Raw genomic sequence first — 24,295 nt, forward strand, 5'->3', positions numbered from 1 at the left:
CCCTCTCTCTGTCTTGCTCCCTTTAGCTCCCTCTCTCTCTCTTACTCCCTCTAGCTCCCTCTCTCTCTGTCTTGCTCGCTCTAGCTCCCTGTAGCTCCCTCTCTCTCTATCTTACTCCCTCTAGCTCCCTCTCTCTGTCTAGCTCCCTCTCTCGCTGTCTTACTCCCTCTAGCTCCCTCTCTCACTGTCTTACTCCCTATAGCTCCCTCTCTCTCTGTCTTACTCCCTCTAGCTCCCTCTCTCTTACTCCCTCTAGCTCGCTCTCTGTCTTGCTCCCTCTAGCTCCCTCTCTATCTGTCTTGCTCCGCCTAGCTCCCTCTCTCTCTGTCTTACTCCCTCTAGCTCCCTCTCTCTCCGGCTTGGTCCCTCTAGCTCCCTCTCTCTGTCTTGCCCCCTCTAGCTCCCTATAGCTCCCTCTCTCTCTGTCTTACTCCCTCTAGCTCCCTCTCTCTTACTCCCTCTAGCTCGCTCTCTGTCTTGCTCCCTCTAGCTCCCTCTCTATCTGTCTTGCTCCGCCTAGCTCCCTCTCTCTCTGTCTTACTCCCTCTAGCTCCCTCTCTCTCCGGCTTGGTCCCTCTAGCTCCCTCTCTCTGTCTTGCCCCCTCTAGCTCCCTCTCTCTCTCTTGCTCCCTCTAGCTCCCTCTGTCTCCCTCTCACTCGGTCTTACTCCCTCTAGCTCCCTCTCTCTCTGTCTTACTCCCTCTAGCTTCCTCTCTCTCTGTCGTACTCCCTCTAGCTCCTCTCTCTGTCTTCCTCCCTCTAGCTCCCTCTCTCTTTCTTACTCCCTCTACCTCCCTCTCTCTCTGTCTTACTCCCTTTAGCTCCCTCTCTCTCTGTCTTACTCCCTTTAGCTCCCTCTCTCTCTATCTTACTCCCTCTAGCTCGCTCTCTCTGTCTTGCTCCCTCTCTCTCTGTCTTGCTCCCTCTAGCTCCCTCTGACTCCCTCTCTCTCTGTCTTACTCCCTCTAGCTCCCTCTCTCTGTCTAGCTCCCTCTAGCTCCCTCTCTCTCTGTCTTACTCCCTCTAGCTCCCTCTCTCTGTCTAGCTCCCTCGAGCTCCCTCTCTCTCTGTCTTACTCCCTCTAGCTCCCTCTGTCTCTGTCTAGCTCCCTCTCTCTCTCTCTGTCTTACTCCCTCTAGCTCCCTCTGTCTCCCTCTCTCTCTGTCTTACTCCCTCTAGCTCCCTCTCTCTCTGTCTTACTCCCTCTAGCGCCCTCTCTCTCTGTCTTGCTCCCTCTGTGGAAAAGTAAATTTTGCCATGTTCTGTGTCCCTACGTGTTCCCCATCTTATGTTATGTGTGCATGATCAATATGCATATGTATTCCCCATGATCGATTAAAGACGCAATTACAGTTGTGTCCATCTCTAGTATGCCAGTTTCCAGTTCTCGTGAAAGCTACGAGTATTAGGCCTATGTAAAGATACGTTGCCACGTTTCACAGTGTGCACGTTATTTCATTGTAAAATCCCCGTTTCTAGGCCTCAAAAGGGCCCGGACTCAGATTCAGCTCCTGTCTCCTGAACCCTCGCTGAGGAGCGATACAGCCCCCACCTGTATCCCTGACCCTTCACTTACTTCCTGCCTCACAGTGCCCGGCTCGGCCTGGCTCTGCCTGCCAGTCTGCCAAGAGTATGTTATGATTCCAGTTATCAGTCCAGCCCTCCTTCTCTGCATTCCTAAGCTACTGAATCGCATCAATAGTTTCCGTCATGGTCTAGCCTTTACGTCTCCATGTAAGAGAAATACTGTATTAATGGTCATTTAATATTCCTCAATACGCACTACATGTAAAATAATTCATGCACCAGTCTTAGAGTCTGTTAGCCTTTACCCTGATAACTTTCGGATTCTATCAGCATGTTCTCTAAACATCAGATACTAGATAGTGTTTAGGTACATGTCGCTCTGACTCTCCAGACTTCAGTCTCTTCTTCTAGCGCAGAAGTCATAGCCCCCAGCTTCTCCCTAGTAACACGTCATCGTCAGTTTGCGAGCACCACTAGGTTAGAGGTCCCGGCTCCTTAGGTAGCCCCCTCCATGTTTCCGCCCCATTTATGACATATTCTGTTACGTTTACATCACATGTCTATGTATACGCCCTGTTCACGCCTCCTGTTACACCTACTTTCACCCTTATCTTTTGCGACAGCTATTAACCCCACCCACTGCTACGCCTACTGTATGTACTGTAATGCAATTGTTTTAGTATATATACTTGTGTACTGTTATTAAAAGTGAGCGCGCTCATCCCAGATCTTGCCCGTGCAGGTTGTCCTGTTCCTGTCCTTTATGCTGTATTAAAACCTGCAAACTCCTACTACCTCGAATCTTGACTCTTATTTATTGAGCTATTTGTTATTATTATATCCAGTCAAAAATAGAGGTATTATTTATTTATTTACCACATAATGGCGCCCGAATAGGGACTTGCCCTTTCCCCACGCGCCGGTGAAGCCACGCAAGCCCCCTGATCCTCTGCAGCCGTGACGGAACCATACCGTGCACGTGCAGATATTTCTGCTTCAAGTATCCCTCAGGCCCACGGAGGAGACGGAGGTTGCGGTCCAGCATCCAGACGAGGCGGTGGAGGAACGCGGCGAGTCCCGACCAGAGCCCAAGCCGAGAGTCCGAGGTATCCGGAGGCCCACCCGTAACAGAAGTCCGAAGTTCGTCCGTCCGGCGTCGTAGCAGTCCAGTCCAGTCCGAGGCCTTCCGTTCTTGCTGCCCGGTGAGTACCATTGCTGGGGTAGTATCTAGACAGGGTCAATTGCATTGTCTCTGGTCCGTGGGTTTGGGTACACAGATCCAACACGAAGTGTCCACTTAGGTGGATGCGGGTCCTGACGTGTCTCTTTATGAGACCGGTAAGTTTCGTACTGTTTTAGCAGTGCATCTAGTTTCTGTTCTAGTCCGTTCTGTTCTCGAGAAATTCATGTATTCTGTTTTCAGTATTCCAGGTAGTATTTTGTCAAAACTGTTAATTTAAATGTCATTCATGTATTTCAATGTCGTGGTATGAATGTGTTGTTTAGTAATCATCGTGTTCATTGTGTATTGTATTGTGTCTAGACTCCAGCCCAGTCATGCCATTGTTTTCCAAGTTACGTCAGTTAAAAACTAGAAAAGGTCTGTTAGAAGAAGCAGTTCCTGTCCCGCCTAGGGACAGTCCAGGTCATTTTATGTATCAAAAGCATGGCATAAGTGCCATATTATATCTAGATTTATGGGTGGAGTACACCAAACAGTTAGAAGAAAAGTATAGATGGCCCGTATCGGGTACATGGGATGCCGAGTGCATCATGCGAGTAGAAGAAGTATTATGGAAAAAGAAAGCCAGACAGTCACAGAAAGATGCCATCGAGTTATGGCGCAAAGAATCTCATAAAAGAACCGAAAAAGAAATCAGAAAGTCAGAATTAAGTAGAGAATCCTCAGAAAGAGCCCAAGAAAGGGAACTAATCGAAATAGGTGAACGAGTTAAAGCCGAACAGTCAGACAGACAGAGGAATGCCCTCATTAAGGGTATGTATCCTCTTCTTGCCAAGGGCTTGCCAAAAGCAACCCCGGAGGCATCCAGTAATTTTCCGCCACCCTTAGTTCCGACCAAGTTACGTCACAAACCGACCGCAGCTGATATTTTTCTCTCGTCCTATTTGGACGACACAGTCCCAGAATATGCAAATCCTGTTCCACCAGGTCCTGTAAATAATGTAAATCCTGCTCCTCCAGTCACCGGGGCACCTGTTGCAGTACCTGCTACGGTACCCCCGGTCCAGCCCGTAGTACAAATTCCCGCCACATCAGTCACTTTGCCAGCACGAAGAGTATCAGTCGACGATTCCAGTATAGGGGCCGCGGGAGGAGGTCCTCCTGGTACCCCGCCGCCAAGTAGACGTCTAGGGGCAGTCGAGTTACATGAACGTGCGTTACAGCGTACGCCTAAATATAAGTCCATTGCAGAAATCAGGCGACTTCTTACTGAATGCTGTTATGATCCAGTCCCAGGCGAGGATAGTATGGTTATATATTCCGTGCGTATAAGACAGGTGTCCGAGTATTTGGTCACCCTACCGAATATGAAAGAAGATCTAGACAGAATGTATCGTTTCATTCGTACAGGAGACGATCCAGAAAGTATTGGTGAAGTCATGTCTCTCAGGAAAGCTGAGATCCAGTTCATGTTATTAAAGTTTCTGATCAATTGTTTAATACGGGAACAAGATTCCCCGACTAAAGATCCGACCGAAATGAGAATTCTGACAAAGTGGAGTGATAATATAGCCGAGGGTAAGCACAAGACACTCAATAGTATAGAGAGTATGTACAAGAAAATACGTAAAGAAATAATAAGGTTACACGAACAACGCAAAGAAGCACAAGTAAGCGAGAAAGAAAATGACTCTTCTACTGAAGAGGTAGACGACGAGAATACCGCCAGAATAGCGTATGTAGGTAAATCTAGAATTCTAGACCGACATTTACGCCTAGAACACAAGAAAACTGTTCATCTTCCAGCACCAGAACAAGGTTCTCTAGAACAAGTATTTCAAGCTACCGATCAAATTCTGAAATCACGAATCGGTTATAGTGAATTAAGTACCATGCATGAACAAGAACTAGCCCGATCAGCAGTCCGATGGATTACTGATACCACTTTTCCAGACGAAATAGTGGCACAAATGTTTCTGAAACTGCCCCCAGCCGAGCAGCGACTGGTGGGTATGTATATGATCCAGCACCTCATTACGCTGTATGAGGGTCAACATTCTGATCCAGGTCCGTTACATGATGTCCTGAACGAGTTACTCCAGTATAAATGGAAAGGTTTAGGTACCGATTTAATTAGTGTCATTCTAGAACAGCGCCATAAATATAGAACGTTTTTGAACCCGCATTTTGTTCATGTCTCACCTCCAGAAAGTAAACCGTTTTATATAGACAGACAGAATCCGTTACGAGAAGTACACCCAGTTAGGACAGCAGATGGTGAAATGCAACGAGTATTTGTTTACACCCCAGTTACAAAGATGGAACTCTTAGAGATGAAGAAATTAATTCCCTGTCACGACAAAGATCCAGCAGGGTTCCACCGAGAATTAAAAGACATGCTTCGTATGGGAGAATACACGTATCCAGATATTATTAAAATGTTAAAAGTCCTGTTGCCCGCAGGGGTATACGAAAAACTCAAGGAAAAAGATTGGGAGGTGGGAGAGAAAAAGATCGATTGGACAGCTCTAGAAGCTGAAGATAAGATACGAGTACCAGGTACCGGTCTTGGAGAAAAATGTAAAGAATTACCAGAATTATTAATACAAGTTTTGCCTAGATTATTAGCCACTAAAAAGGAAGACTGGGATGCAATCTCAGCCTGTAAACAGAAACAAGACGAAGACACTAGTGATTTTTATTCCAGATTTGAGAAATGTTTTATCATAAACAGTGGTTTGAAGACGAGTAGCGAGTCATACCCTCATCTTTTTGTTACTAAACTAGTCGAGAATTCAAGTCCACAAGTTAAAAATCGAGTTTTGAAAGTCGAAAGTACATGGCAAGCTAGTACTCCGTCCCAGATGTTACAGATGCTCCAGTATCACCAGAATAGAATCAGAGAAGAGCAAGATCACGAGAGAAGACGTATGAAAGACACGAAAATGAAAGTACTAGTTGCACAATCTGTTCCCCAAGACAGTCAGAAGAGGGGTCCGAATCAAGCCAGTCATCCTGCAGCTCCCGTTAAAGGGACATGCAATTATTGTAAACAGCCAGGTCATTTTATAAACGAGTGTGCAGTTCTGAAACACAATATAGCCACTGGTAAAACTAAAGAAAGACCACGTCCGCCTAGACAAGAACAAGTTTCACAGACTTCTCAGCCACAGAATGCACAACAGACAGTTCCAGCGCCGCAGCCTATTGCTGCAATACAGCATGTTACACAGCAGATGTACCAGTATGCACAATCCGAGTATCCAGAGTATCAAGCGTATTCATGAAACAGCCTAGAGAGGGAGGTAGGCTTGCCTCTCATCGAGATTCCTGTAGATCAAGAAGGTCCCTATGTTCACAGTCAAGTATTAGGGAAAGACAGAAAGTTTCTGATTGATACAGGGGCAAGTAGGACTACTATAAGTCACGACGAGGTTCCAGGGGCTCCGCTCTCAGGCTCTAGAAATGTTTCCCTTGGATTTTCAGGAAAGCCTATTGTAAACGAGATATCAAAGCCAGTTACTCTTGAAGTAGGTCCATTGTCCCGAACTACTGATCTACTGCTTACGAAGTCATGTCCAGAAAATTTGTTAGGCATTAAGACACTGAAAGAATTAGGTGCAGTTATTTGCTGTTCCCCAGAGGGAATACGTTTGTTTTTACGTGACTTCAAGGGTCACTATGTTTTACGAGATTTTGATCCAAGATTGTCTAATGTTCCGCAGCATCTATGGGCGCAAGGTCCAACTGATGTTGGCTTCATGCAAATCACACCCCATCGTGTGACTCTCAAGCAAGGTATAGTCTTGCCACGAATCAGACAGTACAGATTGCCACCTGAGGCTGTAGCAGCCTTATCCAAAATTATTGACGAGCTCATTGCTCAAGGAGTAGTTGTAGAAACTGACTCCAATGTATGTAATTCTCCTATCATTCCAGTCATGAAACGTACTGATCCAAATGCACCCCCAGTATATCGATTAGTGATTGATCTTCGAGAACTCAATAAATGTATCATTCCCCAGTATCCAGTTGTTCCAGATATCTCATCCCTATTGACAGCCATTGATTCTGAGGCAATATTGTTTACAGTAATAGACCTCAAAAACGCATTTTTCAGTGTTCCAATTCATCCAGACAGCCAGTACCTTTTCGGTTTTTGTTTAAATGGAAGGAGCTATAAATTCACACGAGCTCCTCAAGGTTTCACAGAAAGTCCTAGTATTTACAGTCAAGCACTTAAGAGACAACTAGACAACATTCACATGCCAACTGACACTGCCCTGCTCCAGTATGTCAATGATCTACTGATCACAGCCTGTTCTGAACATGCTTGCGAGCGAGCATCGCTTACAGTCCTGTATTTCCTAGCCGAGATGGGGCACAAGGTGTCTCCTTCAAAGCTTCAATTCTGTGTCCAGCAAGTGATCTACTTAGGCCACTTACTGTCCAAGTGGGGTAGGCAGTTGACACCCGACCGTATCCAGTTAATAGCGAGTCTTCCCCAGCCCAAGACCCAGAAGGAGGTACGTGCTTTTATCGGCCTTACTTCTTATTGCAGACAATGGATTCCTCAGTATGCATTTCTAGCCAAGCCACTGATACAGTTAACGACACAGGAGGCAGCCGTATCGACTGTCCTCCCTTGGACATCTGAACATACACTTAGTTTCAATGAGTTAAAGAAAGCCTTATGCCAAGCTCCTGTCCTAGCTACACCGAACTACAATAAGCCTTTTACACTTTTTGTCACAGAACGTGATGGTACAGCATTATCTGTTCTTACACAAGATCAAGCAGGACAATACAAGCCCTGTGCTTATTTTTCGAGCACACTAGATCCAGTAGCCCAGGCTCTGCCTGCGTGCCTCAAGTCAGTTGCAGCCACAGCACTAGCTATCAGACAAAGTGATTCCATAGTATTAGGACATTCCTTGACAGTACAAGTTCCACACTCCGTGGAAGTTCTTCTAAACCGAACACAGACTCAGCACTTGACAATTGCACGTTTGACAGGTTATGAATTGACACTGTTCCAGCCACACATAGAAATCAGACGCTGCAACGTTTTAAATCCTGCTACACTGTTACCGTCAGTTACTTCAAATCCTGCCACACATGACTGTGTGGAAGTTGTTAACACTATGACTAAACCAAGACAAGATCTGACAGATATTCCATTACCAGATCCCGACCTGACACTTTATGTGGATGGTTCATGTATGAGAACGAGTACAGGAGAACTAGTAGCCGCGTATGCAGTGACTAGTGACACTGAAGTTATCGAAACACACCGTATTGACACCCTGTCTGCTCAAGCAGCAGAGCTAGTTGCTCTGACCCAAGCCTGCATACACGCCAAGAACCTGAAAGTTAATATTTACACAGATTCACGTTACGCATTCGGAGTTGTACACGACTTCGGAGTGCTCTGGCAGGAGAGAGGTTTCATGACTTCTCATGGAACCAAGATTCAGCATGGTCTCCTTATTCAAGCTCTGTTAGATGCAATACATTTACCGACATCTATCGCTATCATGAAGTGCAAAGCACATACTAAAGTTACTGACATTATTTCCCACGGTAATGATCTAGCAGATCGAACAGCCAAGCTTACAGCTCAGACTCCAGACATACCAGTTAACAAGACACCGACATCCACTCTAGAACAGACTACTTGTATGACAGTTAAGGACCCTACTCAAGATGTCATAGATATCCAGTTACATGCTACTCCCGAAGAAATCAAGAAATGGTCCGAACAAGGAGGGGTCCAGACAGATCAGGGATGGTTGACGAAGGGTAGAGCCACATGGTTTCTCCCCGACTCAATGGTTCAAGTCATTATCAATACCGCACATAGTCCAGCACATCTAGGAGAGAAAGCCATGTTAGACAGTATCCAGAACATTTGGTTTAACAAGCATTTACGAGCTGCAGCCAAGCAGAAAGTCCGTACCTGTATGATATGTTGCCAGTTCAATCCAGGTAAAAGTGTCCCGGTGGAACAAGGTGGATTCCAGCCCCCTGACCACCCTTTTGAAGTCCTCCAGATGGATTATATTCAGATGGAGCGATGTCGAGGTTTCAAGTATGTCCTTGTAGTTGTATGCGCTTTGTCCAGGTGGACAGAAGCATATCCAGTCCCAGATTACACAGCCGCGACCACTGCCAAGCAGTTGGTTCGTGAATATTTCCCCCGTTATGGACTCCCTAGGGTCGTGTATTCTGATAACGGCCAGCCATTCTCATCTGAACTGATGAAGCACGTTTCCCTGTTGTTAGGGTACCAGTGGAAGTTCCATTGTGTACGCCATCCAGAAGCAGCCGGTCTCGTAGAGAGACATAATCAAACCTTGAAAATACGTATTGCTAAAATCTGCAAAGAGAAAGGTGTAGACTGGTTAGTAGCCCTGCCAGTCGCTCTGTTCTATATGCGCATGGTCGCACATTCCAGATCAGGTCTGTCTCCTTATGAGGTCGTATTCGGCCGCCCCCCGAATGTGTGGGGTACACCTAGACCCCGAAGTATTACAGATGTTTCCAGTAATATGCTGACAGATTACCTAGCTTCCTTGATGTCTGCCCTACACTCTTGTCGTTCACAGGTTGCCGCCGCATTTCCCGACAATACTGAAGTCAAGCCACACGAGATCCTTCCCGGCAGCCTGGTCCTCGTCCGCAATTTTGATCGTTCAAGTCCGCTGGAGCCTCGCTGGAAGGAGCCGAAGTTAGTCCTTCTAACCACCCGTACTGCCGTCAAGTTGGAAGGCAGGAAGGGGTGGGTGCACCTGTCACACGTCAAGAAATTTCATGGACTACAAACTGTTTCCAAGAACTTTTCCAAGGATTGTCAAGATTTTAAAGACTGCCGAGATACTATTCTTAAGGACTGTCCCGCAAATGACATTGATTCAAAACCTTCCCTGTTAGAGAAAACTCCGCAGCAGGAGTATAAAAAGAAGTTACGGTCTAGTAAAATAAGTCAGCCAGTTTAATTGTCTAAGTCCTCCCCTAGGTGAAACGGTTAGACAGGTATCTGACATGTATGAAATAGACCCCCATAGTGAGAGAGTTAGTCAAAACTCAATCCGATGTATCGGTTTTCTAAGTTTTATATTATTTTTAAGCTTAATGGTTACCTGCACGAGTTATGCATTTCATTTATGTTTTTCAATTTCTCATGTAAATAAGTCTTCTAATGCTACAGTAGAGCACACGTTTAGTGATCTGCCTCCTCACGAACTATCCTATCGTCTTGCTATGCGCAACAATTCATTTATCAGAATGTTACATTATTCACACCAGACCAGCAATGCCACTAATTGTTGGGTGTGTGGTCGACTCCCCCCTTTTCAGACACCTAAGGGAGTTCTGCCACTCTTTCCTTATCCGTTCTCACATAATGGCTCATGTGGAGCCTGGTCCATGTTAACGTCATCCTCAACTGATATGTCCCTTCTGAACAGTACATGTTTTCCAGACAAGCAAGGTCTTCCCCACAGAACAGGGTTAGATCTAGAAAATGAAGTTTATAATTTGGGTAATTATTCTTCGAATTTTATGGTTCTGAATGTTCAGTCTGATCCTACTCCAGACTTACCTGCTATTTCAGTATTACCAGTCAAAGGCGAATTATGTGTCCGAAATAACGGTTCCGTACATGTAGGACATAGTGATTGTACTACTATTGTCAAGTATAGTGACAGTGGGAAATCTATTTTCAAAGCTTCACGTCATTCTTATTTTGTTTGTGGTCAGACCGCATATGTTCGTCTGCCCCTCGATTGGGAGGGAACCTGTTACATTGCCTTCCTACTGCCACCAGTTTTCCTAGCCCCATCTGATTATCACAGAAACACACATCTAGTACACATTAGACATAGAAGGGAGATCGAGTCCCCGATTGTCGATCAAACTGAAACTGCTCTAGAACAGTATACAGATTTCAATAGAGGATTCTTTTTCTTTATAGGACCTATCCAGAATAGTAAGTTAATCCGTAGATTAACCAGAACCCTTGAGGCAGTAGTGAATGAGACTGCTTCTGCCCTAGGTAACTTAACCGAAGAGCAATCTGCTATGAGATTTGTCGTGCTCCAAAATCGTCTCGTTCTTGACGTCATACTGGCCGATAGAGGAGGAGCATGTAGAGTCATCGGATCTAGTTGCTGCATTTTCATTCCAAATAACGCGCCGTCTGTTTATTCAGCTATAACCAGACTTCATAAAATTGCTCATCAGTTACACCAGGATCCAGGCACCTGGACATGGTCCGGTTGGTTTTGGAGTATTATTTCTGCCTGGGGATGGAAAGTATTGTCCTTTCTAGGTATTGCAGTAGCGATCATATTCAGTTGCTGCTCTGTATACAATGTGGCCCTGCGATTTGCGGCATTTGTGCTACCTCTTGTATTCCTAGTCCCAAGTCCCGTCCTAAATCCCGTTCCAAGACAATTCGAGACGAGCAAATGATACTATATGAAATGATAGATGGTATCATGAAAATTGATGTTTCCTGATGGAAACGTAGTGACAAGGAGGGAATGTGGAAAAGTAAATTTTGCCATGTTCTGTGTCCCTACGTGTTCCCCATCTTATGTTATGTGTGCATGATCAATATGCATATGTATTCCCCATGATCGATTAAAGACGCAATTACAGTTGTGTCCATCTCTAGTATGCCAGTTTCCAGTTCTCGTGAAAGCTACGAGTATTAGGCCTATGTAAAGATACGTTGCCACGTTTCACAGTGTGCACGTTATTTCATTGTAAAATCCCCGTTTCTAGGCCTCAAAAGGGCCCGGACTCAGATTCAGCTCCTGTCTCCTGAACCCTCGCTGAGGAGCGATACAGCCCCCACCTGTATCCCTGACCCTTCACTTACTTCCTGCCTCACAGTGCCCGGCTCGGCCTGGCTCTGCCTGCCAGTCTGCCAAGAGTATGTTATGATTCCAGTTATCAGTCCAGCCCTCCTTCTCTGCATTCCTAAGCTACTGAATCGCATCAATAGTTTCCGTCATGGTCTAGCCTTTACGTCTCCATGTAAGAGAAATACTGTATTAATGGTCATTTAATATTCCTCAATACGCACTACATGTAAAATAATTCATGCACCAGTCTTAGAGTCTGTTAGCCTTTACCCTGATAACTTTCGGATTCTATCAGCATGTTCTCTAAACATCAGATACTAGATAGTGTTTAGGTACATGTCGCTCTGACTCTCCAGACTTCAGTCTCTTCTTCTAGCGCAGAAGTCATAGCCCCCAGCTTCTCCCTAGTAACACGTCATCGTCAGTTTGCGCGCACCACTAGGTTAGAGGTCCCGGCTCCTTAGGTAGCCCCCTCCATGTTTCCGCCCCATTTATGACATATTCTGTTACGTTTACATCACATGTCTATGTATACGCCCTGTTCACGCCTCCTGTTACACCTACTTTCACCCTTATCTTTCGCGACTGCTATTAACCCCACCCACTGCTACGCCTACTGTATGTACTGTAATGCAATTGTTTTAGTATATATACTTGTGTACTGTTATTAAAAGTGAGCGCGCTCATCCCAGATCTTGCCCGTGCAGGTTGTCCTGTTCCTGTCCTTTATGCTGTATTAAAACCTGCAAACTCCTACTACCTCGAATCTTGACTCTTATTTATTGAGCTATTTGTTATTATTATATCCAGTCAAAAATAGAGGTATTATTTATTTTTTTACCACACCTCTAGCTCCCTCTCTCTTATTCCCTCTAGCTCCCTCTCTCTGTCTAGCTCCCTCTCTCTCTCTCTGTCTTACTTCCTCTAGCTACCTCTGTCTCCCTCTCTCTGTCTTACTCCCTCTAGCTCCCTCTCTCTCTGTCTTTCTCACTCTAGCTCCCTCTCTCTCTGTCTTTCTCACTCTAACTCTCTCTCTCTCTGTCTTCTTACTCCCTCTTGCTCCCTCTCTCTCGCACATTAAACCGGGGGGGGGGGGCAGGACCCCCCCCCCCTTTTACACTCTCTGCCGCTTTCATATGGTTTCTCTTTTAAAGCTTTTCAAGATGCAAAAAGAAATCTGTGTACAAGGCACCAGCGAGTTTGTAGACGTGAGAATTTTAGGATATGAAACAACAGCTAAAGTAAAAGCTAATTTCCAAGCGGTTAATACCCCCCCTCCCCGGCCCCCCCTCTTTAGCACCGTGTCTTTTTCCATATAAATGGCGGGGTCCCTCATTACTGCACTTTTCAAACTTTAACTAATGAGAACATTTTAATTCGAATAGGTGAGAAAATATCTCTGTTCCTTTTGTTTTTAAAGCGGATCGAGTCTCTCCGAGGCCTTCGGGTGCGGTGCCATGTACAGAGGCCTGCTGGGGGGGGGGGCACAACCAGATGGTGTCACCCCCATGTGAGGGTGTCACCCGGTGCGGTCCGCACCCCCCCGCATCCCCCTAGTGACGCACTAGGCCTTGTGATTTAGATGTGACTAGAACCTCTCAAAGGCAATATTGGACCATTTTATACAGTTAGCTATTATGGCCAGTCTCTCTCCCTCTCTTCCTGTCTCTGTATCTCTTTATATATAAATATGTGTGTGTGTGTCACCACTGGGTAGTCATAGTTAGGATTGTGTTTCCATAACAAAAAAATGTTTTGTGTTGGTAATAACTTTGGTGACGTTTGACAAATATCCACAAGGCTTTCCAAAAAAACGCTACTTTTGACTAGTTTACGCATGAAAAGTTTCGGGGTTATCCATCAGGCGGGGGCCGAGAAAAGAGGGGGGTTCCAAAACATGTTTGTCCCATTAATTTTTCCATAGGAACTTTAGACACAGCTACAGCCTAAACCAATGAATGGATTTACACCAAATTTGGAAGAAAGCTAGATCTTGGTCAGGAAAAGTGTATTTTGTGATTTGATGTATATCCGTTCACTAGTTTTGGAAAAATTAAGGTTCAAAAACTTTGTATATGTTATGCCGTGGAGGATCCGCAGAGCCGACAGATGCAATCCGAAGACAGATGTCATCGCTTCTCCTCTCCGGTGGGAGAGCAAAACATTTTCCTGCCCACACTTTCGGTCAGGGAAATGTCTTGATTCCTCCGATCCCACAGAAAACTGCTCCTGCAGGATTGGAGCAATGCCAGCTCCCACTGTACCCGTGATGGGTGCAAGCACGAGAGTCGTCGGGGCTGCGGAGGCCTGGGCTGGCCCTACAGCCCCCAACATGCCAGGGAAGGTGTGACGTGCCCCGAATCATAATAAATAAAATGCCGGCTTGCTGCTGGGGTCTGGGGCTCCCGACGCTGCTCCCAAAGATAACAATGGTGTGGGGTGCTCCGGGTGGGCACAGGAAACCCTTTATATGATTAAATGCCATCTCCTGCCCAGCCCCATGGAATGGGGCAGCTTGCAGAGAGCCGGGGGGAGTCGCGGAGACCTGGGGTTTTCCCCTGCCACTTATATAAAAAAACACAGCGGATGTCCCGTGTGGGCCCAAAGAGCAAATATAATGATGTATCTCACATTGGGGTACAACAACTGGGATACATATTCTCTTACTCTAAAAATATATTATTCAAAGTTTGTTGTTACCTTATAATGATTGTCCTAATAAATTTGAGATATTTCACCATTGGTGATATTATGAAACTATGGCTCATCTAAAAAAATGCATTACATTATTGGATGCCTATAAAGTGGTGGAGCTTCCTAAAATTTCACGAACATATGCATCAATGGATCATAATGCTATATCAATCATGCCCTTAATGTGCCTACATCCGCTACTGTTTTTAACAATATGATTAGAGCAATATACTGATATTATGAACTTAAGAAATACAGCATACTTTATTTTCAAACACTGTATCCCCATGACATTTTACAGTTGTTAATTTCACATTTGTTCCAAATAACCACAAAATACAATGAAATGGAAATTCATATCAATAATACCCCAACCTAGGAAATCCTTATAAAACACTTTCATATGATTCCTCCCATACTAAAAACAAAAGCCAATCAAAAACAAAAACAGTCAGCAGCCAAATTACATATACAGAACAAAGCAATGAAGACAATAAAAGGAGTGATAAAAGGCAATCAAACTGACCCAACTTATAAGGGATAAAAAGGGGTGTAACAATTTCTCATAAAGTGCTGTGCGCTAAGATTTCACATTGTATACTCTATACAGCTTTAATCCGCCTTCTTTTCTCCATAATCAGAAGAGTCTCCACTAGACAAGATGCACAGCCAGTTCCTCTTCACTACTGACTTCTTTGGGGGTCTTTGTCTGTAGGTTTATAATAAATGTGGACTTTAGTCTGTGCAACATTAAAGCCCTGTTGCCTCCTCTTTCATTTAGCACCTCCCTATCTAGGCAATGTGGATCGCCCTTCGTTATTGCACACATATGTTCTAAAATGTGTTTCTCGGTGAGATGTACAGTGCTGCCAATATATTGTTTATTACATGAACACACCAAGTAATACACCATATTGTCAGAGTTACAGTTGATTCATTTTATACTTGTAACCAATCTTTTCTTGCCTGGTATTTTATATGAGTTGACCTTCCCACTGTTTGTGCATGCTTTACAATTCATGCATGGAAAGAATCTTGTCTCAGTTGTATCAGATAGTAACCTTAGATAGCCTTAGATGAAAAATGACTTGGGACTAAGGAGTCCCTTAGGGAAGTACCTCTCCTATATGTGATTTGCGGATGTATATTTAATGTGTGGCCAATCTAATTATCTGTATCCGAAACAAAGGTTACCCTTCTCACAAGAAACCAGGGTATCTAGTGTATAAGAAGGAACAGCAGTTTCTGTGTGAAATGTAATTGACATTTCGCAAAGATGACTCCAGGGGAGAAGGGTGCATTGACTCACCATCCCCTTTTTTTGACCGACTGACGACTGCAGCTGTGTCTACATCACTTTAGATACACCTCGCCTACCGCTTTTCAATTGGACGATTGCTGGCCTCTACTATTGATACCTTTTATCTGCCAGCCACTAGACGAGGTTACCAGCTCTTCCCAATTGGATGGGAATTAACTGACCGTATGTACAACTGCGATTGAACAGGACCCCGCACCCATATAACACACGTCTTTCTGTTCTTGCGTCCACCTCACTTTGGGCGCCTGGCTGGGCCCCTCTGTCAGTACCTTTTTTCTTATACTTGTATTGAGCCACACAACCTCTCTGGTGTTCACCACTCACATGGACAATCCATTGGCCCCATCCAGGTGTTGCATATTACATGGTCCGGATGCGACCCATTCATAGTCCTTGGGGTCGAAACGTCCTCGACACACACAGAAAATGAACCACTTTTTCAGCCTTTAACATTGTATTAGAGGACTGATATCTTAGGTGTAATGAACTGTGGTTGTTTGATATAAATAGAAACCTTTTTATATGTCTCTCACTGTCACCCCCCCCTTTTTCTAGGTTCTACTTCACTTGGGCCACCGAGCACACTGTCTGTCCATCGACTGTAAATAGTATCAGTTCAGTAAAAGTATTTTTGACAAATCTATAGTGTGTATGATTTTGATTCCCACAGGTATATGCCATTGAGCATCCTCATTATCAAGTATTGTGTACATAGTCCACAGGAACAGCTGTTCCTTGTTATACAATCCAATTATCTGACCTCAAGATTATCCAATTTCTTTGAAAGATCCTACAGCTGTAGCTGTTGAAAATTCAGTTATAAATCTCACCATCAGTTCGTCTTAAGATTTATTATTATCCACTAGAAAGTCCTGACGTGGATATTGTTTGACTGTCTCTTTGGCCGACTCCAATATTTAGAAAGGGTACCCTCTGACTAATAATCTTTCATTCATTTCCTCCCAAACTCTCTCAATATCCTCACTATTGTTGCAAATGGTTTTAGTATGGAGCAACTTGCCATAGGGGATGCTCCATTTCAAACTCACAGGCTGGGTAATTACTGGTGCCATGTAAGATACTATTCCCCCGCTGTGGGGTTTCTGAATAGGCTGCTATGTGGATGGTGTTGAAATTAATGGTTAGAGTCAAATGAAGGAAATGAACCTCTTGTTTACTCATATGAGCTGTAAATCGTAAATTCAGATTCAAAATGGAAATATACTCTTCAGCTTTGTCCCAATCTCCTTTCCAGCAAACAAATAAGTCATCAATGTAGCGCACCCATAATATGACATGCTCCATCCACTCACTTAGGTGATACGCCCCAAGCCACCTGCCTCTCCCAGCAGCCCACAAACAAATTGATGTAGCTGGGGGTGAAGCAGGTGCCCATAACAGTCCCATGTTTTTGCTTATAATATTGTCCCCCAAATAGGAAAATATTTTCATACATGCAAAATCTGATAAGATCTAAAATCATCTAGTTATGTTGATAGTATTTTGGAAATCTACTCTTGAGATAGTACTTAACAGCTTCAATGACTTGCATATATGAGTTACTTGTATACAGACTGGCGATATCTAAAGTTATCATATTATAGAAATCCTGCCAGTTAATGCCATCAATCTTTTTCAAAAAGTCCTGGGTATCTCTCATATATATGCTCAAGTCTTTGACAAAAGGGAACAAATCATAATCAATGCAGCTAGATGCATTTTCCATCATACTTGCTCTGTAAGAAACGAGTGGAAAATCTGCAAATCAGAGGCAAAATAAAAAAAGAGCACCTTTCAAAACAATACCCCATGGCTGGGCTATGACGGGCAGCACAGATATTACTTGATGGGAGCAGCTTGGGACCCTCCTCGAGCCTTAAAAAGCCAGGAGACCCCATCCCTGGAGTCATCACACTTATGGAAGGGAGGGGGGCTACACAAAAGGTGGGTTTGGCTGCATTCAGGTGGGTTGTCACATGGTCTGGTGGCCCACCCCCACTGCACACAGCTCTTTTGTGTTAAATTTGGCTCCAGGGGATGGGGTCCCGGCACCTAAAGAAGTTTAGTGAAGGGAGCTACATGGCTCTCTCTCTTTTTAATTGAATTTGGCCCTTGGGACCCCATCCAAATGATGCTTGGGAAGAGGGCTGCGTGCCCCTCTCCTTTTAAACTAAGTGTTGTTTGGTGGATGCCCCTAGCTGGGTGAATGATCCTGGTTGGCATCCACCTATAATTTAGAGAACCTGGAGTATGGGGTCCCTGGAGCAACAACAGGCTCTGGAAGGGGGCCCACGTGACCCCTTCCCTTTTAAATGAAATTCGGCCATGGGATGGGTTCCCAGAGCCTATTAAAGCTCGGGGAGGGGGCCCACATGGCCCCTCCCCATTTAAATGAAATTCAGCCCAGGGGATGTAGTCTCCAAGCCCTGAAGGCCAACGTTATTCTGCGCATGCCAATGGCTGTGGATGGCATGTGGTTGGCAGCTTGCCTGGGGGTTTGGCTGCTTTTAGGTGGGTTGTCCCTTTGGCCAACCCCCTGCTATGCATGGCTAAAGACTGTGCGCAACCGGCGCTTTGCTGTCTGTGGGGGGGTCGAGTACAGGGCCCTGTATGTTCGGGGTTGGCTGCCACAGATCTATCACAGCAGCATTTGCAATTAAATTATTGGTGAGAAAACTGTGTGTGGCGGGGGTGTGAATTATAGTTACCTTAGGGCACGAGTTATAGTTAAGATAACTATAGCTATAACTAGTACATTTCTGTGTATTTTAGAGCTTACAACTTTATGTTATTACTGAACATTTCACCTAACTGTAATGTTACTTTAACCTTTCGTTTTCTTCAGTAAAAAAAAAAAATATCCATACTAATATTATAAAGAGAGAGCCCAAACCTTTGAGGCGGGTAATCTCAGTAACCACAGCACCAATCACAACACCCAATACAGCGTTGGAAAGGGCAGTTGCAGCAGAAGGACATAGGCTATGCAGACGGCCACCATATACTTTTTTAAAATTGTTTTTATTAACTTTTCAAGAAACAGTGGTGTTCATCACAATCATACAGTGCAAGACATACAATTGTACCGTAGGACACCATATACATTTAAAAGGTAAAAGAACCGTGCCAGCAAAGTAGTCCCTTGTGGGCGTGTCTGCGTTGTGCTGTAGGCGTGGGCTGGGGGCGTGACTAACGCTGGGGGCGTGTGGTACGGCCATCACATCGTGGGCTGTGGTCGTGTGCTGGGGGCGTGACAAAAGCTGGGGGCGTGACAAACGCTGGGGGCGTGTGTCCGCCCTTCATGCCATGTGAATCGTACATACAAGCGCCAATTACGTTGCTGCGCAGCATCAAGGGGCACGCTGGGGGCGTGACACGCTGGGGGCGTGACACGCTGGGGGCGTGAGAAACGCTGGGGGCGTGTGTCCGGCCTTCATGTCATGTGAACGCAATTGCGCCGCATCAAGGGGCACGCTGAGGGCGTGAGAAACGCTGGGGGCTTGTGCTACGTTCCGCCCTTCATGCCATGTTGATCGTACATTAATCAGAAGATCGTCTGCTGTGGCCGTGTGCTGGGGGCATGACAAACGCGTTCAACTGGAGGCCTGGTAAGTAACATTACTGCAGCCTCTCCTGCGCGCTGTTACTGAACTCTCTCATTCAACAAAATTAGACGCGCCTGCTACCATCAACCAGGGCTCCAGCCGGGCTCAGGCGGCAGATCAGTACACTAATTACACGCGCCTGATAACATCAACCAGGGCTGCAGCTGGGCCTCAAGCGGGGGAACACGCGCCTGCTAACATCAAACAGGCCCGCATCTGGGCCTCAAGCGGGGGAGAACACATGAGCGTGTCTGCGGGGACAATTACTGCAGCCTCTCCTACTCGCTGTCACTGAACTCTCTCATTAAACGGATTTACCCGCGGCTGATAACTCTCTCATTCAACGACATTACACGCGCCTGCTAACATCAACCAGGGCTGTAGCCGGGCTCAGGCGGCGGATCACTACACCAATTACACGCGCCTGCTAACATCAACCAGGGCTGCAGCTGGCCCTTCTCCGTCCCTATTCTAATGAAACAAAAAATGTTGTCTACCGCGAGATTTTAAAATAAATTGCCCTTGCCAAATACACACATTACATACATTCTAGTTCATACCCGGACAACGTCAGGACGGGGCTGCTAGTATATATATATATATGTGACATAATAGTTAGGTACTAAGAAGTTAGCGTTAAAATAAAATAAAAAACCCTAGAAAATGACTGAAAATAATCAAAGGTTAAAGTGAAGTTATAGTTCGGAGTTGAAATGAAACAATTCTACTAACTATACCTTACATTCCTATCATGCAGTGCTGATGACAACACATTTTACATCCCTCGTGACATGCGTACCTCACCATCCGCTTGTGCTCATTCCCCATCCTGTCGCCTTTTTTTCCTCTAATGTTTTGTTTCGAGGGGGACAATATTTCATTTTCCTCTCACAATTTAGGGCAGTTTCTGATTGTATCATTGATGACTGATTAGATTCAAAGAACAATATTGTTCATATTGTTAATGAGTCATCAATGATAAAACCAGACGCTGACATAAATTGTGAGAGGAAATATGAATAAATGGTCTTCTTTATTCTTGAATTGGTTGGACTAAATTGTTATTGCAAGTCAGGTTCAACAATTTCCAAATATATTTGGAATAATAAGACACCCAGAATAAATTATGAGTCATAACAATGACACATGTAAGGCTTCCAACGATATCCTTGCCTTTTGAAAGTATCATTCTGCCATTTTAATCAGACATGTCTCTTTATGGTTTCTGAATTAAAAACGTCATCAAGCTCTAGGTGGTTACTGATTCTACAAAGTTGGCTAAAAATGTTTCTTTACCAGCTATCATGACTATATTAACCAAGAAATGATAGACTGTTCCTTCCATTACAACATTATTCCACTATCCTAACTCAGCAATATTTGAGTTTGATTCATTATTTTGTATTGATATCAAATGTTCTAGATCTGTTGCTGGCAGGCACAAGCCTATTTCGAAATTTGGAAAAGGTAGTAGAATCTGGAAAACCTTTGAGTAATATGGGTACTTTATAATTAAATGATCAAGGCCACAAAAATATGTTTTTTCATTTTTGAATAGACAAACTAAATGCAATTAAAATGATATTACATGCATCAGAGTTCTACAAATATGGAATTCTGTGTGTCACTGTTCTGAAATGTTTCCCAAGTGGATTGCCGGAGACCGGGATTTCAGAGTCTATATTTTACCGTGTTTCCAGCCATGCTGCATAGTAAATATATAATATAATAATTGATAGTGTTATTAATTTAGAAACCTTGTGAAACTTTCGGAACACTGAACTATCAGCCACCTTTTTATCTAAACAGAGGAAGAAAAGTTGGCCTTGTATTGTTTCAGGAAGGGTGCTAGTTGCTGTATACCACTATTTCTGTACTTTGCATAATTGTTTATGGACTTCGTACGAGCTCTATACGGCTCTTTAAGGCTGAATTACTTGATAACTTGTTTAGCTGGCATCGTTAATCCGAACCTTATTCTTTACAATGTTCACTCTATGATTGCTCAATTCTGAGGGAAAGTATGGGACATAATTTTCAAAGTTATACATCACTGATACTATTTCAAATCAATTAATTATTTGTACGTCTTTTGCTTCTTCATTATCAGAGGCAAGAATTAAATTAATTGATTTCCCTTCTTCATCTGCAATTAAGTCAATCACTTCAAGTTGGACAGCTGTCAATTCTCTATCCATACCTCATGGGCTTTGGTTACCTTCAAGAAATGTGATAGTCTTACATTATACACTCTTCATGAACAGTCCTATCTTCATAAAATTCCTTTTTGGTAACCATTTGATACTTATTTTACCAATATTGCTTCAATTAGTTAATAAGCGTCTATTCAATTTATATGATAATACTTATTTGATTTCTGGCTGCTTTTCCTATTCTTTATTTATTTCTCTGACTTATACCAGGCATAGCTCATCTTTTATTTTCATTCTGTTATTTAATTTCTTATTGCTCACTTTTTTTGTTAAATTATAGTACGCTTCTTTTTCGATGCTGATTAGCTTATCTTTTTTTACAGTTTTGGTAATTTCGTAGCCTTGTCAGGGTAGTAGGTGCTATATAAACGCAATTTAATGTAATGGTTTTTGTAGTGTTATTATTATGTTTTTATAAAACGTAATAAAATAGTTTGAACATAAAAAAAGAAAAGACCTGAGTAGCCTTTGTAGCTGTATTGCATTTAAGTTTGTAATTTGTTTCCTTATTAGTCACAGCTGAGTGTGTTATGAGTTGGGAGAAGATGTTGATTCAAGTTTGTCATGATGAACTCAACTGCTTGTAATTGATGTTCAGCTTCTTACACCACCTATCTTCCCTCATCTACTAGTATGTTCTCTTCCTTTCATCTCCGCCCCCTTTTCCCTTTGTTGTCTTGAAATACGTTCCTTTCTCATCTCCGCCCCCTTTTCCCTTTCATGTCTTGAAATCAAGCAAGAATATACATTGGAGTTTTTCTATGTTTTTAAAAATTCATGGGATTATTGTTCCATTTGTGGCTACAGACAGTTGATTATAGTGAGGCTGGGCTTTCTTCATCCTTTTGCTATGCGCATTCTGATCCCCTCTGTCTGCCTATTTCATGTTTGAGGTTCTACAAAAAATTATTTCAACTTAAATATTTGGTTTGGGCTGATAAACCCCCTTCCCAGTCTCCCTCTCGTCTTTGCTTCTTGAAGTTTTCTTATAAAATGCCTCATCAACTTCTTAAAAATATTGTTTCAGACTTCTTCCCTGTACATCCTTGGACTGAGGCATGGTGGCATGCGGTCTGCTGCGTGAAGAGAATAAATCAAGGTGTTGCTCCTTGACTCCACCTCTGTCCTCGCCTCCTTCTTCTTTTTCTCAGTTCTTCTCCAGGTAAAATACACAGCTTTACCCTAAGTAGTGTGGAACAGGATGGCAGTCTGGAACCAGGAGAATAACCGAGCATGATTATTAGAGCCTATTTTTATTAAGTACTCTCTCATCTATGTTAGGATATTAAACTTGTGTGCACTGAAGAGCATACACCTGCACAACTTGCAGAAGCTGAAAAAGATAGTCTGGGGGATTAATAATTTAACAAAGATCCTAGTATAATATACGTAAAGATGTTCACAAATGGTGCGAGTTATGTGAAATATTGAAACACTTTTGGAGTGTTGCGATGCTTGGACATTTATATTGGCATTACAGAGGTGGGTCATGCAGTAAACAGTATTGCATCATCATAATCACTTGTTTCAGTTTGTTAGAAAATGTCACTCACAGGGTCACATATATGACATGGAGATGTCACACATAGGCACACCGAAAGGCTGGAAATGTCAGACACAAGTTAACTCAAAACTTGGTGCTCTGTGGCACTGGATGGTGCTTTCCAGAGCGGAGGATGGATTCTGATTTCAAGATGCAGCTAGATTTGAACTTTTAGAGTAGGGACTGACTAGTATTTGAAAGGTACTTCCATAGGGTGTTGAAGAGGGTAACATTATATATGTGCTAGAGAATATCCAAATAGGTCAGTACCAAGGTGAAAACTATCAGTCTTTAAATAGGATATCTGAGCTGGGTTTTTCAGAGAGGCGTACATAGATTTTCCTGGCTAGAATTTTGTAGATGTGTCTGCAGAGGTCTTTCCAAGGTATAGACTGGGCTTTTCTGGAGGGAATGTTGTGGAGACCTTAGCGAGAATGTCTACTTGATGCTTTGCAGTAGGGATAAAGTGGGGCCTTTGTAGAGAATTTTTGGATGGAATGTGGTTAGAGATGTGTGGATTTGGATGGTAGAGCTTTTCTAGGCGGGCTTTGGATAGTGGTCTGGGTGAGAATGTGAACATGGGGACTGACTGTGGTTTTAAAGGCCACTCCTAAATTGACTTTATAGATGTCTTTTGGACAGGTGTTTGAACAGGATTCCATGATAGGACATTAAAGAGGAAATCTGAATGACGTTTTAAAAAGGGTTCTGAGTGGGGTAATAAAACTGGGTCTAAATTGTGCTATATAGAGTGGTGACTGAATGGAGCTTTATAAAGGCTGTTGAATGGTACTATGTAGAAGTCTGCATTGGGCTTTGTTGAGGATGTCTAGGTGAGAGCTTTGGAGAGTGAGTCTGGGTGGGAATGTGCAGTGTTCAATGATAGGACATTTGCAGTTAAGGGATAGGATGCACTTTTTAGAGATGAGGGTCTTGGATTTATCTTTTCCCCAGAGTACTTCTCAATGAGCCGACAAATTATCAAACCTCTTTACCATTGACTCCATCTTCCCCCTTCGGAGGTCTGAAAGGAGTCTGTCAATGAAGCATTTTGTTTAAGGGGGGTTGACATAACAATGTTTGAAGACCAAGGAAGTTTAGTGATTTCTTGTGACTGGTGTTTCATCGCCCGATTGTTCATTTTAGCGGAATAATTGCACACAAGTTATACTTAAGAAAAACTTGAAAACCTCACTACAAGAAAGATGTTATTTGATGATGTCTTCTTCAGCACTTCAGTAGCAACTGACCCAACAAATGGAGATGATCATAACTGTGCCTTTTGTGAAGGTCCTTCTGCGTGGTATAAATACCTCTTCATGGGTCTGAGGTTTCT

The 24,295-nt window shown here is 43.7% G+C and overlaps 1 protein-coding gene across 2 annotated transcripts in view; it reads left to right on the top strand.

The window, feature by feature from the left end:
• Window positions 1-24,295, top strand: part of TOGARAM2 (TOG array regulator of axonemal microtubules 2) — a 315,487-nt gene that overhangs the window by 37,432 nt on the left and 253,760 nt on the right. The window contains exon 2 of one of the 2 annotated variants that reach the window (XM_078647518.1): window positions 22,444-22,578. The exons of the other annotated variant lie outside the window; for it this stretch is intronic. The gene's annotated coding sequence lies outside the window, so the exon portion shown is untranslated. The remainder of the gene's footprint in view (window positions 1-22,443; window positions 22,579-24,295) is intronic. 2 annotated transcript variants of the gene reach the window in all.

This window comes from Lissotriton helveticus, chromosome 6, assembly GCF_964261635.1.
Source record: "Lissotriton helveticus chromosome 6, aLisHel1.1, whole genome shotgun sequence".
Taxonomy (NCBI): Eukaryota; Metazoa; Chordata; class Amphibia; order Caudata; family Salamandridae; genus Lissotriton; species Lissotriton helveticus.